Source organism: Martes martes, assembly GCF_963455335.1.
Source record: "Martes martes genome assembly, chromosome: 3".
Classification (NCBI taxonomy): domain Eukaryota; kingdom Metazoa; phylum Chordata; class Mammalia; order Carnivora; family Mustelidae; genus Martes; species Martes martes.
Genome location: NC_137890.1, coordinates 189,674,013 through 189,693,198, shown reverse-complemented (window position 1 = coordinate 189,693,198; position 19,186 = coordinate 189,674,013).

The following is a 19,186-nucleotide window of genomic DNA, read 5'->3' as shown; positions in this document are numbered from 1 at the left end:
AGTAAGATAATCTTGGGGGAGTAGGGAAATCCATAAAAAATATGAAAAAACATGAAATAAAATTTCTCAAGACTTTAAAAATTACATTAATTAATGTTCTAACCTCTTGAGTGGACAGTTTGTTTGATACCTGGATTCAAGTCGCTGACACTTTTATTGATTAATTTCATCTTGTCAAAATACGTAGGTCCTTAAGCTATAAAAATTTTTATATTGGTTAGTCTGAACTACTAACCAAAAACAGCTACAGGGTAAAATGTTTAAACCAAAATCAATATTGAGTTGCCTGTTGTTGATAAATAATACTTTGCTGACCTAAGGTATTATGAGTGATTTTTTTTTTTCCTGTTTGGTAAATAAAGCACAGGGACTACGGATACTCACTGTCAAATGCTCCCTGGCCGCTGGAGGTCAGCAGAAAAATGAAGGTAGTCAAAGAGATGCCACCAGCGTATGTGCTGGACTAGCAAGATTCCAGATTTAGGTTATGTTTATGTGACATTTATCTAATAAGGAAGGCCAAGCAGAATGATAAATGCTTTTCACTGTGACTGTGAAGAAATGGGTTTATAAACAAGCACCTGCCATAAATCACAAAAACAGCTTTGTCAAAAGTAACTAGAGACTAAATGCATCTTTATAATTACCTGAAGCATCTTGTATCCTGCTTTCATATTTTCCACTGTGCTCTTAGATCAACTAGCTCATCCTGCTTCAAACATGAATTACTCTACTTTCCATTCCATTTAAAACGTGGGGTTAGGGACAGAATGCTTTTAGGGTAACTCCCTGACTATTTCATTAGCATTCATAATATATCTAGATATAATGGTCAGACACCCAACAATAAAATGCCACAGAGGAACCTACCATCTTTTCACAAAATTTTGTTCTTCCTTCCCCACTAAATAACAGTCTTTCTTTTAATACTGCTTTAATACTTTCATCATGTTTATCCTAAGATAATGGCTTTCATATTTGAAAAGAGAACAATTCAAAAAAATGTTTTATTCAAGGTAGTGACAAAAAGATTTTTTTTGGAAGTTTTAACTATGTTAAGCTATATATGAAAGAATAAAACAAATGAACACTTAATAATGAAAATGACACCAAAAGGGTCAAGATGTTTCTTTGGGAAAGTATGTTCTTTTGAAAAGGATTATATCGAGTCCAGGCAATTTTTCACTCCACAGTATTATCAACTATTAAGAAATGGCCAAAGTGCAAGAAAATACGCAGTTCACCATAGATATTCACAGCATAAAGAATAAAAAATTAGAGAGGACAATAGCCTGAACATAAAAGCAGATTGAATTTGACTTCCTTTAAAAATGTATTTGTGTTTTCTCCTGTGGTTACAATACTTAATTGATGCCCAATTGCTCTAATAGTGTTCCTTCATATTGGTTTACAAAAGAGCTTTGCAGTAATCATAGAATAGAAAGTGCAGAGCTACACAATAAATGTCTTAGCACTGGGGTCAGCCCATTTAATTTCCCTTTCAAATCCAATTGTTCACCTGCTGTGCTTATTAAATACAAGCACACTGTCTGTACGTGAATGCACGGTCTGTGTCATTCTGGCACTGTCTACCACCTGACTTTGCCATTTCTAATGAGAGCTGCCTCTGTCAGAGCAAATCCTCAGAATTTAAATTAGGTATACTTTTCTACATGCATTTTTTACTTATTTAAATTACCATATAACTGATTTATAATCATGGCATTGCTACTGGCTAATCAACTTATTATTTTTATGGTAGCCTGAGGAACAACATACATTGCCAAAGGGAACATTTTAAATTAGTCAGGTTAGTGAGTTATGTGAGTTGCCTGGTTATTATGAATAATTAGGGATGCTTTTGGATTTCAATAGACAATGTGTGGATATTCAGATATTTGTTGATCGACGCATATAAATAATTAATATATAAAAACAGAACTGTGTAAAAATTCCACGCTGGTCAGAATCAACGAGGATGATCATTAAAAGTCTCGGGAGGTCAATAAAAATTCTTACATCAAATTCAGAAATATTTATTTAGCCAAACTACTGAGACTTGATAAAAAACAGAGGAAGACTATAGCATTCAAACTAGAGGGTGCACACCATCCCTCTCCCTCAGCCTCACGCCTCTGCCTTGTAACACTGTTCCGGAGGGCTCACGTAAGTGATGACTCCTTCCTTCCCAGCTCCCTGAAGTGGAAGAGGCATTCTGATGGACTCATCAGTCATTGAGTGGAGGCATAGTCTGCCTTCCACAGTGAAAGGGGAAAGAATATCATCTTCAACAAATGACTCAGGGACAAAGGAATAGCCACATGCAAACAAACATACAAACAAACAACAAGCAAAAAACCGGGCCCTTCCTTCATACCACACACAATCATCAGCTCCTAATGGATCCTAGACTAAAAGCTAAAACTGTAAAACCCTTAGGAGAAGAGACAGAAATAAGTCTTTGTAACTTGGGGTTAGGCATTTGTTTCCGAGATACAATACCAAAAGCACAAAGGATTAAAACACCAAACAAAAGACATAGTTAAATTAGACTTCACCAAAATTTCTAAAATGTGTTGGAAATAATATAATAAAATAAAAAAATAAAATATAAAAAAATAAAATAAATAAAAATAAGATGCATTGGAAATAATATAATCAAGAAAGTAAAATTGCAAAACACAGAATATAAGAAAACATTACCAAATTTCATATTATATATATATAATATATACATATTTTTTCCTATATCCTCTGTACAGTTCGGTACATACCGAACTGTACAGAGGATATAGGAAAAAAAAAAAAAACCCTCCTACGATTCAAAAATAAAGGGACAAATAAGTCAAATAATAAATACACAAAGGATGCAAATAAACATTTCTCTGAGAAAATATACAAATGTCCAATAACCACATGAAAAGTTGCACATCATGAGTTATTAAGAAATTCATATCAAACTGCAATGACATAACAAGTCACACTCACTAGGGTTTTTCTGACAAGATAGATGGTAACCAATGTTGGTGTTATAGATGAATATTTCCCTACCAAATTACCAAATTCATATATCGGAGCCTTAACTGGGAGTATCTCTAACTGTGAATTATTCTGAGATAGGGCCTTTAAAAGTTTAAATTAAAATGTGGTTGTTAGGGTGGCCCCTAATCCAATATGACTGGTTTTCGTATAAATAAATTAGGTTATAGATAACACAGAGTGAAATCACAGATGCGTGTGTGTTGAAAGGGACAACATGGGAAGAGGCACCAAGAAGGTGGCCATGAGCAGGTGAGGAAGACAGGCCTCAGAAGAAACCAACTGTGCTGGGCACCATGGTCTGGACAGCTTCAAGACTGCGAGAAAATAAACTTTGGCTGCTTAACCATCCAGTCTATGGCTCATTTTGTTAATGAGAACCTTGACAAAGTACTGTAATTAGCAAGGGCATAGAGAACTCTCTTCTACTGCTGGAGTGAACGTAATTATGGAACAGTTAGTTTGAAAAGCAGCCTAGAATTCTTCAAATCATTAAGTATGTGTTATCATCTGATCCCAATTCCACTGCTAGATATATGCCCAAAAGAAGTGAAAACATATGTCCACATACATGTATACAAACATGTATACCGATGTTCATAGTAATTTTGTTTATAATAGTCAAAAGTAGAAATGACCAAAGTACTCATCAATTGATGAGTGAGAAAACAAAATATGGTACATTTATATTATGGAAAATTATTTAGAAATAAAATAAATGAAGTACTGACACATTCAATGACATGGATGAATCTCGAAAAACATTATAGTAAATGAAAGAAGCCACTGATAAAATATTACATGTACTATGAATCCATTTTTATGTAATTTCTAGAATAGGGTAATCTATAGTGACTGAAATTACTGATTGTGTAGAGATAAAATAAATGGTGGTTGAGAATGAAAAATGAATGTGGATACAGGATTTTTTTTTTTGAGGGGTATGTGATGAATATATTCTAAAATTAAATGGTGATTTTTATAAAATTCTGTGAATTAGCACACACACATACACAACATTGAATAGGATACTTTGAAAAGGAAACTTGTATGTTACCAGAATTCTATCTCAATAAAGTAGTTAAAAATACAAGAATATTTGGTAAAGTTTGGTTCAAAAGTTTAAAAAGGCAATAACCTTCCACTCATGTTTCAGATATTGCCATAACTTTATTTTCTCCGAATCAGTGAAAAATTATTGGTGTAAGAGTGGAAAGAAAAAAAAAAAAAAAAACCTAGAGAGCTGAGTCCATTACTTGAGACTAAGAAGCTAAGCTTTTAATTACCTCAAGATTATGAAAAGAAAATGCATGTCATGGCCTGCAAAGCTAACGGAGAAAAGTAAACATTCCTCAATTTGGTTTCAGATCATATGGCTATACCATAGTTGTAAAGCTGCACTGTCTCACAGGGACTGAAATTCTTGTTCAAATCATGTTAATCCTTGGTAAGATTAAAAAGATTTTGGAGTCCTGTGATCTTAGCCAATTTGTCATGCAGAGCAAATTTAAATCTTCTCTGGAGTGAGATTTCACCATTCAGAACATTAAATTGGATGTGATTTGTTATATACAGTGAACTGATAAAAAAAAAAGAAAGCACACACAGGACAAAGAGTTGAAAGACATCCAGACATTGTAGTTATTAAACAGGGACTTTGAAATAATCATCCTCCACATATTCATTTAACTAAAAGACAAAATAAACATTCTTAGCATGAAAGTGGTACATTATAAAATACGAAAAATAATTAAATTGTAAAAGGCATGTGTTAAACTCAGTGGATGACTTTAACAGTATTTTAGTTACAGCTTATGAGAAAATTAGTGATCTGGATGATAGTAAAAGAAAATGGGCAGAAAAAAATGGTATAGAAAAGAGCATAAAAAATCTGTTGCAATATGATTAAACATCACAATATACATTTATGTAGATTTCCAGGAATACAAGAAAAAAAAAAAGGAGGGGATGGACGTCGAATATACGGAGATAATGGCTACAGGTTTTACAAAGTAAATAAGTCATTAAACTACAAATTTAAAAATACTTGGAGCTCTAAAGTTTATAAGCAGCTCCTAGAGGAGAATATACGTATATATAATCATGACAGATGACTTGTCAATAGAAACAATCAAGTCTGGGGGAAAAAAATAACATGCTTTATCCAACAACAAATGTAATTGCCAGTGTAGGAAAAAAGGATTTTTTCTGGTAAACAAAACTAAATTAATTTATCCCCATTAGAACCATATTAAATAAAGTACTGAAAAGTCATCTTGGATAGAGGAAAAGATACCAGAAGAAAGCAAGATAATTCAGAAAGTAATAGTAATGGAAAGGCAAAATGTGTGAGAAATTTAAATGTATATTAATTATATGTAACAGTAATTATACCTTTTGATGGAGAGTTGAAATACTGTGTGATTTGTACATAAACCAGAGTAGGATAAATAGAGTTTATGTGTTCTAAGGTATTTCACCCTATGGGAATTTGAAATTTCACCCTATGGGAATTTGTGAAAGAGAAATTTATATTAGTTCGAATACAGTATATAAATTACTCTGTATTTAAAAAATAGCAAGAGTAGGTATAACCACAAGAATAGTGAAAAAACACACACACAGTAAGAAGGAAGATTTAAATAGAAAAGAACAAATAAATCAAATGAAGGGGAAAATAGAGCTAAGGAAAAAGTAGTGGGGATTTATGGAAAGCAAATACTGATATGAAAGACTTAAGTTCAAATATATGTTATATAACTAGATTGGATGCTCCACATGAAAAATGAAGACTTTCAGACTGACTTAAAAATAGGGTAATATATTAAAAAAATGGTTAAATATAACACACTGAGAAATTTTCATATGTATAGGAAGATTTAAGCTAAATTTTGGTCCAAAAGAAGAGTATTTCAAAACTGTAAAGGAATCAGCCCACCAGAAATACATAATAATTTTAAATATTGTGCATATAATGAAATAGTCTAATTCACATGAAGCAAAAGTTAAAGAGACAATCATAAGGAAAGATTTAACACATGGTTACCTAATAAAAGAAAACATTTATTTATACAACAAGATATATATGTGTGTGTGTGTGTGTGTGTGTGTGTGTGTGTATACATACATAAAATGATGCATTCAAAATTTAAAGAACCTATATTTTTTATTCACATAAAACATACAAAATGACTATATGCTGGGCCACAGAGCATGTTTCACCAATTTCAAGTGATTATAAAGTATTATTTTTCTGACCACATAATTAACATTCATAGCGTAGAAGATAACTAGAACCCCCTGAATATGTAGAAACAATAATCCTTGGTGCTTTTAGAAGATAAAAAAAGACAATACCTTCAAGAATTTTATATGGACAAAGATTACTGACACAGGAAACAAAAAATACTGAACAAAAGGAAAAATGATTTAATTAAAGAGCATTTAAGAAATTATCTTCTTAAAAATAAACCAATAGGGGCGCCTGTGTGGCTCAGTGGGTTAAGCCGCTGCCTTCAGCTCAGGTCATGGTCTCAGGGTCCTGGGATCGAGCCCCGCACCGGGCTCTCTGCTCAGCGGGGAGCCTGCTCCCCCCTCTCTCTCTGCCTGCCTCTCTGCCTGCTTGTGATCTCTGTCTCTCTCTCTGTCAAATAAATAAATAAAATCTTAAAAATAAATAAATAAATAAACCAATAAGAAATAATGATCATAGCTATATGGATTAAAATACTTCAAATGTATTTTAAAAATCCCTGACATTAAAAATACTAATTAGACATTGGAGAATATTACTGAATTATTGAACTAGATCAATATTTTGAAAACAAGAAAATGAGTTAAATATTTTTGGACTTTTTTATATGAAAAATAGTACTGTGTAATGAAAAAGTAAATGATAGTAAGAATCTCTTTATAAAATAATTTCAGCTAATAAATGAAGTCATGGGAGAATGAGAAAATCAATTTTTTTGATCCCTAATAAAATAATGGACCTATGCATTGGCCATCAAAAATCATTATGATAATAAAAAGAGAGACAATCATGCACTGTTCTAAGAACAGCTTAACCTGTAAAGTACAGTATTTGATATGTCATGTTTTTATTTTGATATGTCAAATTTTGATATAGTCATATTTTATAATGTTCAAAGTACCATTACTTGCAGTCAACTGAAAACAATTCACATATTTATCAACAGTAGAAGGAATACACATATTTTACTATATTCATATCATAGTATCCATTCAAAAATATACATAAGCCACAGTTACTGATAATAAGTCATAAAAATAAAACACAAAATAATACATATGTGTGATTCCATTCATATAAATAATCCGCAGTTTAGTTGTTACCTTAGTCATGAAATGGAGGACAGTGATTGGGTCAACTATAGGAGTAAAATGGATTACTGCACCTTGAAATAATCTGCAGTTTATTCTCAAATTATACAATTTTCCTAATGTATTTTATGCTTCAAAAATTGCAAAATGATTAATTTCCCTTATTATATTAATTTTCATCCATGCATATTATCCACTTTGGTTTTGAATTTACAGAATCCTATTTGCATTTCATTTTTTTATTTTAGCATATCTAATTCCTTTCATTAACAGAATTTAACTTCATATGTAATCCATTTGAAAATAACTTGAAGGATTGTTGAAACTGCTTAAATATTCTCTGTTATGCTTATATATTCTTATAGGATTTAAAGTCACTTCACCATTTTAAAAATGGAAAATGATAAATAACTTTACTTGGCATTTTTTCAGAGCCTTGACATGGTTTATAAATTAAGTCACCAACATACAACTGATTGAGATTTTTTTAGTAAGTGTTTTCTTCTGTCTGGTTTTAAAGGTACATCAATGAAACTTCAACCCAACCGAGAAAACAATTTACCCATATATGGTATGTTTTGGATACACTATAATTATCTGTATTATGTATTTATCTTAATAATCATTATAATTTATTTTTAGAACGTTTCAATTCTCTACAGCTGTTCTAATAATTGTATTTAATAGCAATCATAGAAGTAGAAGTAATTTTTCAAAAGTAGGGCTATGACAATGAGAACAGTAGTGTTCTTGGTCTGTGTTTTCATTTAATTTTGTACTAAAATTAGTGCCAGAATTTGAGAAAACTGAATATCTTTTTGCTGTAATTTTAAGTTATGATGTAGTAAATAGTTTTATTTAGACTTAAACAACTCTTTGGATGTCCATGATTAGTCGTACTGTCATAGAACCTTATAATATTAATTATAACAAATACTGATAATAGTTAAAACTTAAATATTCCTTAGTTTTCACCAGGCAGAGTTCTAACGTTTTCCTATTATCTCATCTTCATTGCCACCTCATAACTATTGTGTTCATCTTACAAATGAGGAAACTGAGGTACGCAGAAATTCGTCATAACCCTATGACACACAGTTACTCAGACTAAGCGAGATTCTAATTACAAAGTCCCAGTGCAAAATATACCATATGTAGTTTCTAATCTCTCCTCAATGTTTGAGTATTAGAGACACTGGACGTTTAGAAATCGTGTTAAAATGCCAATGTATGATCTGGTAGAAAGAGTAATCACCCTCCTCCTCTCCCTCTTTTTCAAGCTTCCAGCTTGTTGATGGAGAATATAACTTTAATTGTAGCCTTGACAATCATAAAAACTGTGGCTTTTGTAAAATAAATCGATTTCCATGAGGCATGTGAAAAGTTAAAAAGTGGTTTATATGTTACAAATGAAATGCCCAAGTGTGTTTGACACACTGACTTTTGTATGCATGAGTCACCAGGCTCAGCACTGGGGAGGAGAACGTTTAGATTCAAGGATATATGACTGAATTTAGCAGTACAAAATGTGGTGTAGGAGGTTTATCTCCCACGCCTACTGAATTTCTAATTGTTCCCCTCTCCTGTTATCTGCTACTTGCTTGATCTAACCTCTTCAGTGACTACATCCTTTAGATTTTCAAAATATCTGTGGGAGGGGGAGGCTTTTCATCTGTTAGAATTCTGAAGACAGCATATAATGTATAGTACAAGGAAATTGCACTTTTTCTCAAATGAAAATAGTCTCCTTATCTCCTGGGATGTGTCTTAATACTAAGATTAATGGAAGTAGTCAATTTTAAATCTAAATTAAAAAGAAATAGTGAAATGGATATTAGCATACACAGACTAAAGATAGATATGATGGAGACCATATTTAAGCACTGCTTCAGCTTGGGTTCAGAGCACAGGTAAATTACAGGACACCTCCACCACATCTATTGTAGTCCAGTCTCCACCACATCTACTGTAGTCCAGTCTCGAGGGAGCAGAACTAAAAGAAGTAGGCACTGAGGCAGGGAAAGCAGGAGAGCAAATGTGATGGAGAGTACATTACTGTTCCTGCTGCGCGTACAGATGATCATTCAGTCTTGGGGGAGTGGATAGAGATGTTCTAGGAACTGCTGTGAAGTCCATTTGGAGGTAAAAAGGGAGAAAATCCACCAGTGTCCTACCTTTCCCTGCCTCTTGTGGGTTCACATCTGCCCTAGGGGCATTCATTCCCCAAACTTCTAAATTGCAACGTATTGAGTCTCTGGGTAGCAGCCGGGGAAGCCAATGGGCAGTAGGCAGGTGCAGTAGCACAGGCTTGGCTCCACTACAGCGAGAAAAACGCCCAAAAGCCACAAAGCAAGCGGCATGCGTGCGTCTGTGGTGGTGATGACTGATTACCAGGTACTAGGATACAGCCCTCCAAGAACATCTGGGTGGGAAAAGGAGTGCCGCCTGTTTCTCTACAGGCCTCCTAGGAAACAGTCAACAGTTTTTATCTCGAGTGCCGTGTCGAGCCAAGAGGCCCTGGAACCAAGTGAAAGATGTCCCCTCACCTAATGCTGGTGTCACACTTCTAGCAGAACCATCCTTCAATGTCATATTAATCCACCTTTTAGGAATCCACGTTTCAATCATGCATCTAAAGCCTGACTACATCCCATATACAAATGCACGTGTTATTTATAGAATATTAAAACTGATTAAAAAGCAAAAATATTAAAATTAATGCCATGTACACACATAACTATATAGAATTATAGCAAGGTATGGGACGCCATGTCGCTTTGTGAGCCTATGAAAATAAATTGTTTACCGAGGTAAACAATTGCTAACACTCAGTGGTTTGCATTTATGAGGGGACATAAATCCTCTAGGATAGATTACCTAGGAAATAGTAACTTCCTTATCTGCAACTTTTCTTCCTTATCTGTCCGCATAAATAACAGATTATACTCTGACTTTAATATTAGACATTGATACCACATTAAAACAGATTCAAAAATATTTACAACTAAGTAAGAAAATTAGCTTTTCTTCTTCTTTGCAAAGGATGAAGGAGGTGGAGGGTACAAACATGATTCTTCCTTGAAGTTTGGAAAATATGGCATGAAAAAATCACAAAACAATTACAAAAAACTAGTACATTCATGGAAATACATTCAATCGCAAAAGTAATAAGAGATGTACAAATGCAAAAATATTATGTTTTTTGCCCAAAAGTTTGCTAACAATTATGTCAAGAAGTATATGGTGAAATGGGTATACTAATTTGTGAGGATACAAAATATTAAAACATATTTTGAAGAATTTGGCAGCACACATCCAATTTAAATAGACAAATGCAAGACTATAACCTAAAATAGGCATATGTATGTATGTATATATTTTTGTGTGTATATGTATATACTTATATATATGGTTATTAAATCATTATATAATGTTGATAAAATAAATTGACAAATTCTATACACCCATTAGTAAGTGAATAATTGTAAGTATACTTTGGAAAACTAAGCATACAGTGATTCATCATGGGAGGACAGAGCTACATGAATTGACATGGAAAATTTTCAAGAAAAATGACGATGTGCTTAATTTAAATTGCTAAAAGCAATTTAAATTAAGCTTAGAAGTTCATTTGAGTTTTAAAAAATGCAGAACTTCATTTAGAAACAAATACAGGACAAAAATATCACTCATTTTGATGATTAAACACATATAATTGTATATATTTGGAATAAAAAGAGTTCTAGAGGAATTTCACATTATATAATATATATTTCTGTATTCCTTTCCACAATGAATATAAATGCATGTGTTATTTATAGAAAATTTAAACTGATTAAAAACCAAAAATTAATATTAGAGTATAAATAATGCCATGTGTACTCCTATCAACTATACATATAATTATAATGAGCTATTGGATCCTGTGTCACTTTGTAAGCCTATAAAATAAGAGAATATTGAGGCAAACAATTGCTAAGACTCAATATTTTATTTATCAGGGGAAATAAATCCTCTAGGTAAATTGCCTAGGAAAGAGTAAGCTTCTCTATCAAATAAATGTAGTTTATTAACATTCATCATTTTATTAAATATATACTTTAAAAATTAGTGTTTCATTGAAATTTAAAATAAATACTAAGGACACATACAATTAAACAACACTGTATTTCTGGGATAGTGACAACTTGATCATGAGATATCGCATATCAGTAGCTTTGACTGGTTAGTATTTCATTTCATTTCATTTTTATTTCTACATTTGAGAGTAATTGCCTAAAAGTTTTATTTTGTTGAAATGTCCTGGTTGGTTTCAAGGTTGCTTTGGTCCCATGATACAAACTGCCACATCTTCCATCTTTTCTTACTTTCTGCCAATGTTTTTGTAAGTTTCCTATTATTTCCTCCTATTTAATGATGTCATAAAGAAAGTTACCATAGATATCTTTGTTGCAAGATTTTTAAATCGCTTATTTTATTTCTTCAATAGATAAACAGTTGTTCATCTTTTTCTTTTGTCCCTATTTTGTTAGGTCTTTTTAAGGAATTTTTAAATATTATGTAATTTTAAAAAATGTTTTTAAATAATAACATTATTAAAAATAATGTTGTTCACATGTACTAATACCTGTTAATGTCTGCAAAGTGTAGTAGTATGCTCTGTTTTTTATTCCTCATATTGTGATTTGTTTCTTCTCTCCTACCCTTCTTAAAATCAGCTGTGTTCATCTTTTTTTTTTTTTAAGATTTTGTTTATTTATTTGAAAGAGAGAGAGACAGCAAGAGGGGGAACACAAGCAGGGAGAGTGGTGGAGGAATAAGCAGGCTTCCTGCTGAGCAGAGAGCCCAATGCTGGGCTGGATCCCAGGACTCTGGGATCATGACCTGAACCAAAGGGTGACACTTAACAACTGAGCCACCCAGGTTCCCCAGTGTGTTCCCCTTTTTAAGAAAGAAATCCTCATTGAATTAGTCACCACAACAGAATGATGAAACTTGCATCCACAACCTAACCAGGTTGACTGCCTGCTAGAATAAAACTAAGAACATTCCCCAGAGGACTTTAACAAGACTGAGTCTCAAAACAACTACTCACAAGGTGCAGGATAGCATTCCAATTCCTCTAAGTAACAATAAGCATATTTCACCTGTTTTCCCCATTGGAAAAAAGTAAAAGGAAAGAAAAGAATGAACACATACATACAAAAAAATCAGAAAAGCAGAGCTTAGCGGGGGAAACTCTGAAGTAGGCACTGTGCAGCTGACAGGAAGACCTCGACGACAGGGTTTTTAGTTCTGTACTGAGGAGTAGAAAAGGGAACGCCTAAAGTTCCTACAAGACTGTGGAAATCTACTCTTCTCTTCAATTTCTCCTCTTATTTTCCCTACTGTCTCACAATCCATCACCACGGAAGTCCCTCATAGTCCATGGCAGTGGCCATTAAAAGGGGCAGCATTTGGGGCACCTTAGTGGGTCAGGTGGTTAAGCATCCAAGTCTTAACTTCAGCTCAGGTCATGATCTTATTAAGGTCATGAGATGGACCCCTGCTCTGGCTCCAGTCTCGGCATGGAGTCTGCTTGAGAGTCCCTCCCTCTGCCCCTCCCACTGCTCTCTCTCTCTCTCCCTCTCAAATACATACATACGTACATACACATATACATATACATAAAATCTCTAAAAATATAAAAAAAATAAAATAAAACAAAAAGGGGGCAGCATTTGCCAAAACTCTGACAGGGAGACTATTACCTGCCATTTTTGTTGAACTTTAGGTAGAGAAAAACAAAATGGACAAAGTCATGAAAGCATAAGAGTCCCTAGTGTATTTGGAAAAGACAGAGAGTTCAGCATAATGTTAAATGTTAGGCTGGTTAGAATGTAAAATAAATCTCAAAATCAAGTGATCCTGTGTATCAGAAAATGGGACTGAGACATTACTTTGTAATAACTGGAACTCAAGATGAATGCAATAGCTACATTACTAAATCAATATTAGAGTGAACATAGAAAATATAATAAAGGACAATTAGTAGAGAAACAGACTCAAATTCAGGATATTTTGGTAAGACAAACCACAACTCCCATGGCTGAAATCAGCCTCAGGGTTTCAACTGATACTACATATTCTCTTCCTCCTGCATAATCCGTTTGAAACTCTCCTCGTCCTTAGCTATCAACCTGGCAGGTCCCAATGGCATGAACCAAAATGATATTCCTGAAGGCTCAGAGATCTTAGTAATAATATTCAGGCCATGGTGATCTCTGGACACAAGATGCCCAGCATGCCTTGGTGGCGGATAAAACTTGTAGTTCCATAAGATAAGCACTGTGTTTCTTGGCAAGAGGGTACCACCTTTGTGCATCATGATCTCCAATTATGCAGTGTCTAAAATTGCAGAAATAGGGAACAAAGTCTCTACTGGGTCATCAGAAAATAAAGTAAGTTGGTTTATTCCTACTTTCATCCTTCATTCCCAGACTCATGCATTCTTCCTATAAGGGACAAAGCACATAAAGTCATATATTATTCAGTGCCTGTATTGTGTCAGAAGATTGATATGCCATCCTTGTAGAGTATCACCTCTGACCCAAGGCTTCTGCTATTTCTTCAGCAGTTCACTCTAACCCTTTATGAGACCGCCTGTCTCTGGATAGAGCAGTGTCCAGATTATAAGCGAACTCCTACCCTACCTTCAATGCACGGTGGGTCCCATGAGGATGATATGTGAGTTGCCATACCTGAAGATCAGATTCTGCAACCCCCAGACTAATGGTAATGACTGAAGACTTGGTATCAGGGAAAAGAAAACCATCACTGAAAATAGGTATCTCTCTGTGTGAAGATGAACAGTTGGGTATTCCAGGACATAAGAGGCTCAACACAATCTATTTGTCAACAAGGGGACCATGCTCCTCACAAGGACTACTATCATATTGGGGTCTTTGTGTTTAGTAGGATAGACATTCAGAGACAATAGCTAGATTGGTTTTTGTAAGAGTCCATGATTGGACCTGTGTGTTTTTACAGTCTCTGTCACAGGACCACTCTGTTCATGTGCCTACCATGATAGCTTCTGATACCCAATGATGAAGACTGGTTCATGTCAATGGCTGAGTCAGTTTGCCAAATTGGTTTTTCAATGCCTCCTTCATTGTGTATATTTTCTGATGGGTATTAATATAGAATACAAAAATCTTCACATTTTTTGTCCACTTCCGTATTATTATGCTGACAAGGGTATTCCCTCCCACCAAGACATTTACTGGGGTAACCAGATGTAAAAGTTCCATTACCATTTTTTCCAGGGACTATCCTTGATGCATATTTTTTCAGAATGGTATCTTCATTTCCAGCTACGCAATAAATAAGCCAGTCTCCAAGGCTTATAATACCACCTGTTTTCTTTAATAACTACTAATATTATAGTTCAGTTAGAATCCTCCAGGAATCGCACACCTGGACAGGTATAGATATACAGGAACTTATTAGTGATAAAGGATAAAAAGGGAGGGAGCAATACTACGCAGAGAGAGAGCCTCCAAGCTGAACTGCTGTTCTGACCCCTGTGAAAGGAACAAGGAAAGGAAGTTTGAGTAGGAGGAGCCTCAATCCACTGTTCAGTTATAAGAAAGTCTTGGCTAGGCCAAGGGAGAGATCTGAAGCAAAACTTTCCTATTGATGAAATATTCTCACAATAACACTCTCATCTTGCTCAGTCACTGGCTAGGAGTTAATCACCCAGGGAAAGCATGGCTTCAGTATTCCTAGGAGTAGCAGCTGAAGGCTGTCAGATGTCTAATCTAATTCCCCAGAATTAGATATAAGAACACTGTGTAGATAAACATCTTAGAGCAGATAAAGAAAAAGTTTGGTGCTGTTCAATGAGCACAGGATATATGTTATTAGTAGAAAGAGTATTGTATTTTCCACTGGTTAACTCATGATACCATCTGAAAATAAGATACTTTGTCAAGTCCTATGAAAATGCTTTTTCTACTATAAATCATTACATATACTAGCAATCTTAACCCTCCTAATATATAATTTATCAACTACAAAATAGGTGAAATTTAAAAGCATAATTGCTTTTTACAAAACAATGTAAAAAGCTTTATAAAGATTTCCTTTATTGACTCTACAAAGAGGTCAGGATCCTCTTTGTTTCTGTACTTTTAAAGAAGGCAACATTGAGATGGACTGTGGAATACGTAAGCTGTTGTTTGTGTCCTCATTTTTGGCTGCTGGTGGTCTAGGCTGGATTTGAAAATTCCTTATACCTTCACTAAAGCATGTATAAGGCTAACTATGCTTCAACTGCAAGCAAATTAACCTCTTCTCCCAGTCTCTAAGACCTTCTGTTAACTCTCTAAATATTGCCACTTTCCTCATAAAAAGGGTCAAAAAAAAAAAAAAAGAACTCAAAGAAAGTGCACTGAAGGAAAGATTCAGAAGGAAAATTTCTTCTTTAAGCAACAGCAGCAGAACTGAGATGTCTACCATAAGATCCCTTTCTCTTGCATTCTACTCTTGCTTTAACAACGTGCACATTAACTTTCAAAAGCCTCATCTGTGTTTCTCAACCTGAAAGACATTAGAATTGCTTGAGGAATTTTTTTTTTAAATATCCACCAAATAGACCACACTAAAGGCTGATAATTTGATAATATGATACCCTGTACACTAGTAGCCTTCATCCAATTGTTTTGGTACCCACTGATGAAAGTCTGAATCAATGATTCTCTTAAGAGTTGAAAAATGAGGTCTTTCTAATTTTTTTTCGTTATTTCTATATTTATTATGTTTGACCTTCTGCTGTAAAGAAGAGTTTTCCCCATTTTCTCTTTTTTCAATTCATTATACACCTCCAAATTATTTTTTACTACACAATATAATTCATTATCATCAGCATAATGTTGATGCTCAAGCTATGACAGATTTGGCCAGTGGATCCCCTTCAGGTCAGGCTCTGTGTCCCTTTGACATATTCAGAAAGCTTAGAAACAGGGTAAGAATGCTACCATCTCCATGACTACTTATCACTGTATGGGCATTATTAACCGATTCAATTAATCAGATAAAGCAAGTTTAGGCATAAAAACTAAAAAGGAAAATTTAAATAATCTCTGTTTGCAGATTATACATATTTATATATTTTGAAAACAAAATACTGAATGTAATTGGTCTATAGTTAAATTTAAGAAGTTAGACATAAAGTGATAAAGAGGAAAAGAAATATTGAAATAAAAAAGAAGAAATTAATAAATAGGAAAACAACAGAAGAGATTAGTAACAGATAAACTACTTTTAAGAAGATCCTTAAGAGTGACAAACTCTGAAATATTTCATAAGCGGGTGTGAACTTGAGACTGATGTGAGGGTGTGATCATGGAAAACTGACTGTCTCCCCTTACCCACCCTCTGGTCCCAACATCTCTACCTCTGCACTCAGGAATGTGTTGGAATTCTTGTCTGCACTTGGCAATAAAGACACAGCCAAAAACTTCAGAAGTAATTGGATGGATCTCAAGGATAAGAGAAACCTCAAGAAAATGAATACAAGGCCCATTAGATCTACATCATGATGAAGCTACTGGGAGTCTTCATGGGGATTTTGTCAAGATGTGTTTGTTTCTCTGAAGCAGAAATTGTTGTTACGTCCTCTGACTGTCCTTCTTCAAACAGTGAAGTAAGTGATTGCATACTTGATCTACAAAAGGGTAGCTTTCAATCTTTCTTTCATCCCTCACCATCATTCTTGTGTATCCTTTCACGCTCTTAATTGATCTTATTTAAAAATGTTTAGAGAATCCTAAGACAGGCAAAGGTGATCATTAAATAATACACTGAAAAACTTTATGCCACTTATTTTCTAAAATAAAACATATTTTAGAAAATATAAATTAAAGATTTTTAAAATTTAATTTGTCAGGGAGAGAGAGCAGAAGCAGGGAGAGCAGTTGGCAGAGGGAGAAGTAGGCTCCCTGCTGAGCAAGGAGCCCAATGCAGAACCCAATCCCGGGACCCTGGTATCATGACCTGAGCCGTAGGCAGATGCTTAACTGACTGAGCCACCCAGGTATGCCTTTAAAAATATAACTTAAAAAGACAGACTGAAAGATAAAGACACAATCTGAGTATATCAATGAGCATTAAATATGAAATAAAATCTCATACCAATAAGAATACTATACTTATTTCTTTTGAGGATGAGTAAATTTTGATATGAAAACACAATGTAGAATGGAAGTACCAGAGATTTAAATTTCAGACTCATCTCACAAATAAACATAGGTGTAAACATTTTACAAAACACATTAGCCAATCAAGTAGAACACTTAAAAAAAAAACAAATAATGAGTAAGATGGTTTATATCAGAATGAGGAATCAACTTAATATCTATATGATGGTAAAGATAACACTGGTGCATGCGGAAAAGTATTTGATAAAATTATACCTTAATCAATGTGTTTAAAATAAAATAACGTTTAGCAATCTAGACATGAAAGGAAACTTCATTACACTGATAAATGTCGGGGTACCTGGGTAGCTCAGTTGGTTAAGCAACCAGCTCTGATTTGGGCTCAGGCATGATCTCAGGGTTGGGAGACTGAGCTCTGTGTCACGATCCCTGCTTGGCGTGGAGCCGGCCGGAGGTTCTCTCTCACCCTCTCCCTACGCCCCTCTCAACTCTTCCCCCATGTGGTCTCTCTCTCTCTTTAAAAAAAAAAAGTGATAATTATCTTCAGCACAAAGCTACAGCCAACAGCACACTTAAACATTAAGTCAAGACACATGCTTATAGAGGCAAGGACAAGACCCGTGAGACAGCGAAGAGTGAAAGGGAAACAATCCGTATCTGCAGATTATGTGATTGTTGAAGTACAACACCAAAAAATACAGAGACAAAATGATTTACTAAGTGTGTAGTAAGGTTCCTGGATGCAATATGAACATAATAACAATAAGTGATACCAGTTTTATTCCTAATAAGGGAAGATAACTCCAGATGGAAAAGAAGGCTTCTTTCCTCTCCCTTTTAAACTACCTCATTAGTTTCCAGTTGTCTGTCACACAGAGGCCATATCAGTACCTAGCTTTGTCGGTCTTTCTTCCTAAGAATTGTGTATTCTGCATGAGAAGTTTCTACCTACTCCCCTTTGTAGAACTGTTAAGGTGAGTCCTTTCCTGGAGTTTTTCTCTATGGTACATCCTGATATGATGGCCTAAGCACAATTCTTTTGCGGTAATGAGAACTTGTGAAATGGTGAGTGCTTTGCTAGTTCTCTGCCTGGAAATTTACCTAATAAAGCTTATTTTACATTTAAATTCTGTGGAGTTAGTTATGTGTCAGTGATCCTATGTACGACACAGAATTACACATTTAGAAGACACAATAGGGAAAAACATACATACCATTCCTAGTGTAATGTGTAAATTATCTAGGAATGAATCTATAAAAAAGATATGCAAAATCTCCCTGGAGAAAATTATAAACTATTTTGAAGAATAAAAATGAGACATACATGAATGGATATGCATGAATACTAATATTCAAACTTTAAATTATGAGAATTTTTCCCAATCTACAAGTCTATAAACAAATTTACCTAGAAATTAATCTAGAAATGCAAAAAATTCTACAATTCTCTCAGATATGTTAATAGACAGTATCATTTCAGACAAGTAGTCACTCCTGTGTGAAAAAGACTTCATTGTAGAGGCATAATATAGGGGATGAACTGAATGTGAATTTTGTTTTCTAAAATGAGTAAGACTTGAGTTTAAAAGTAAAATATTAAT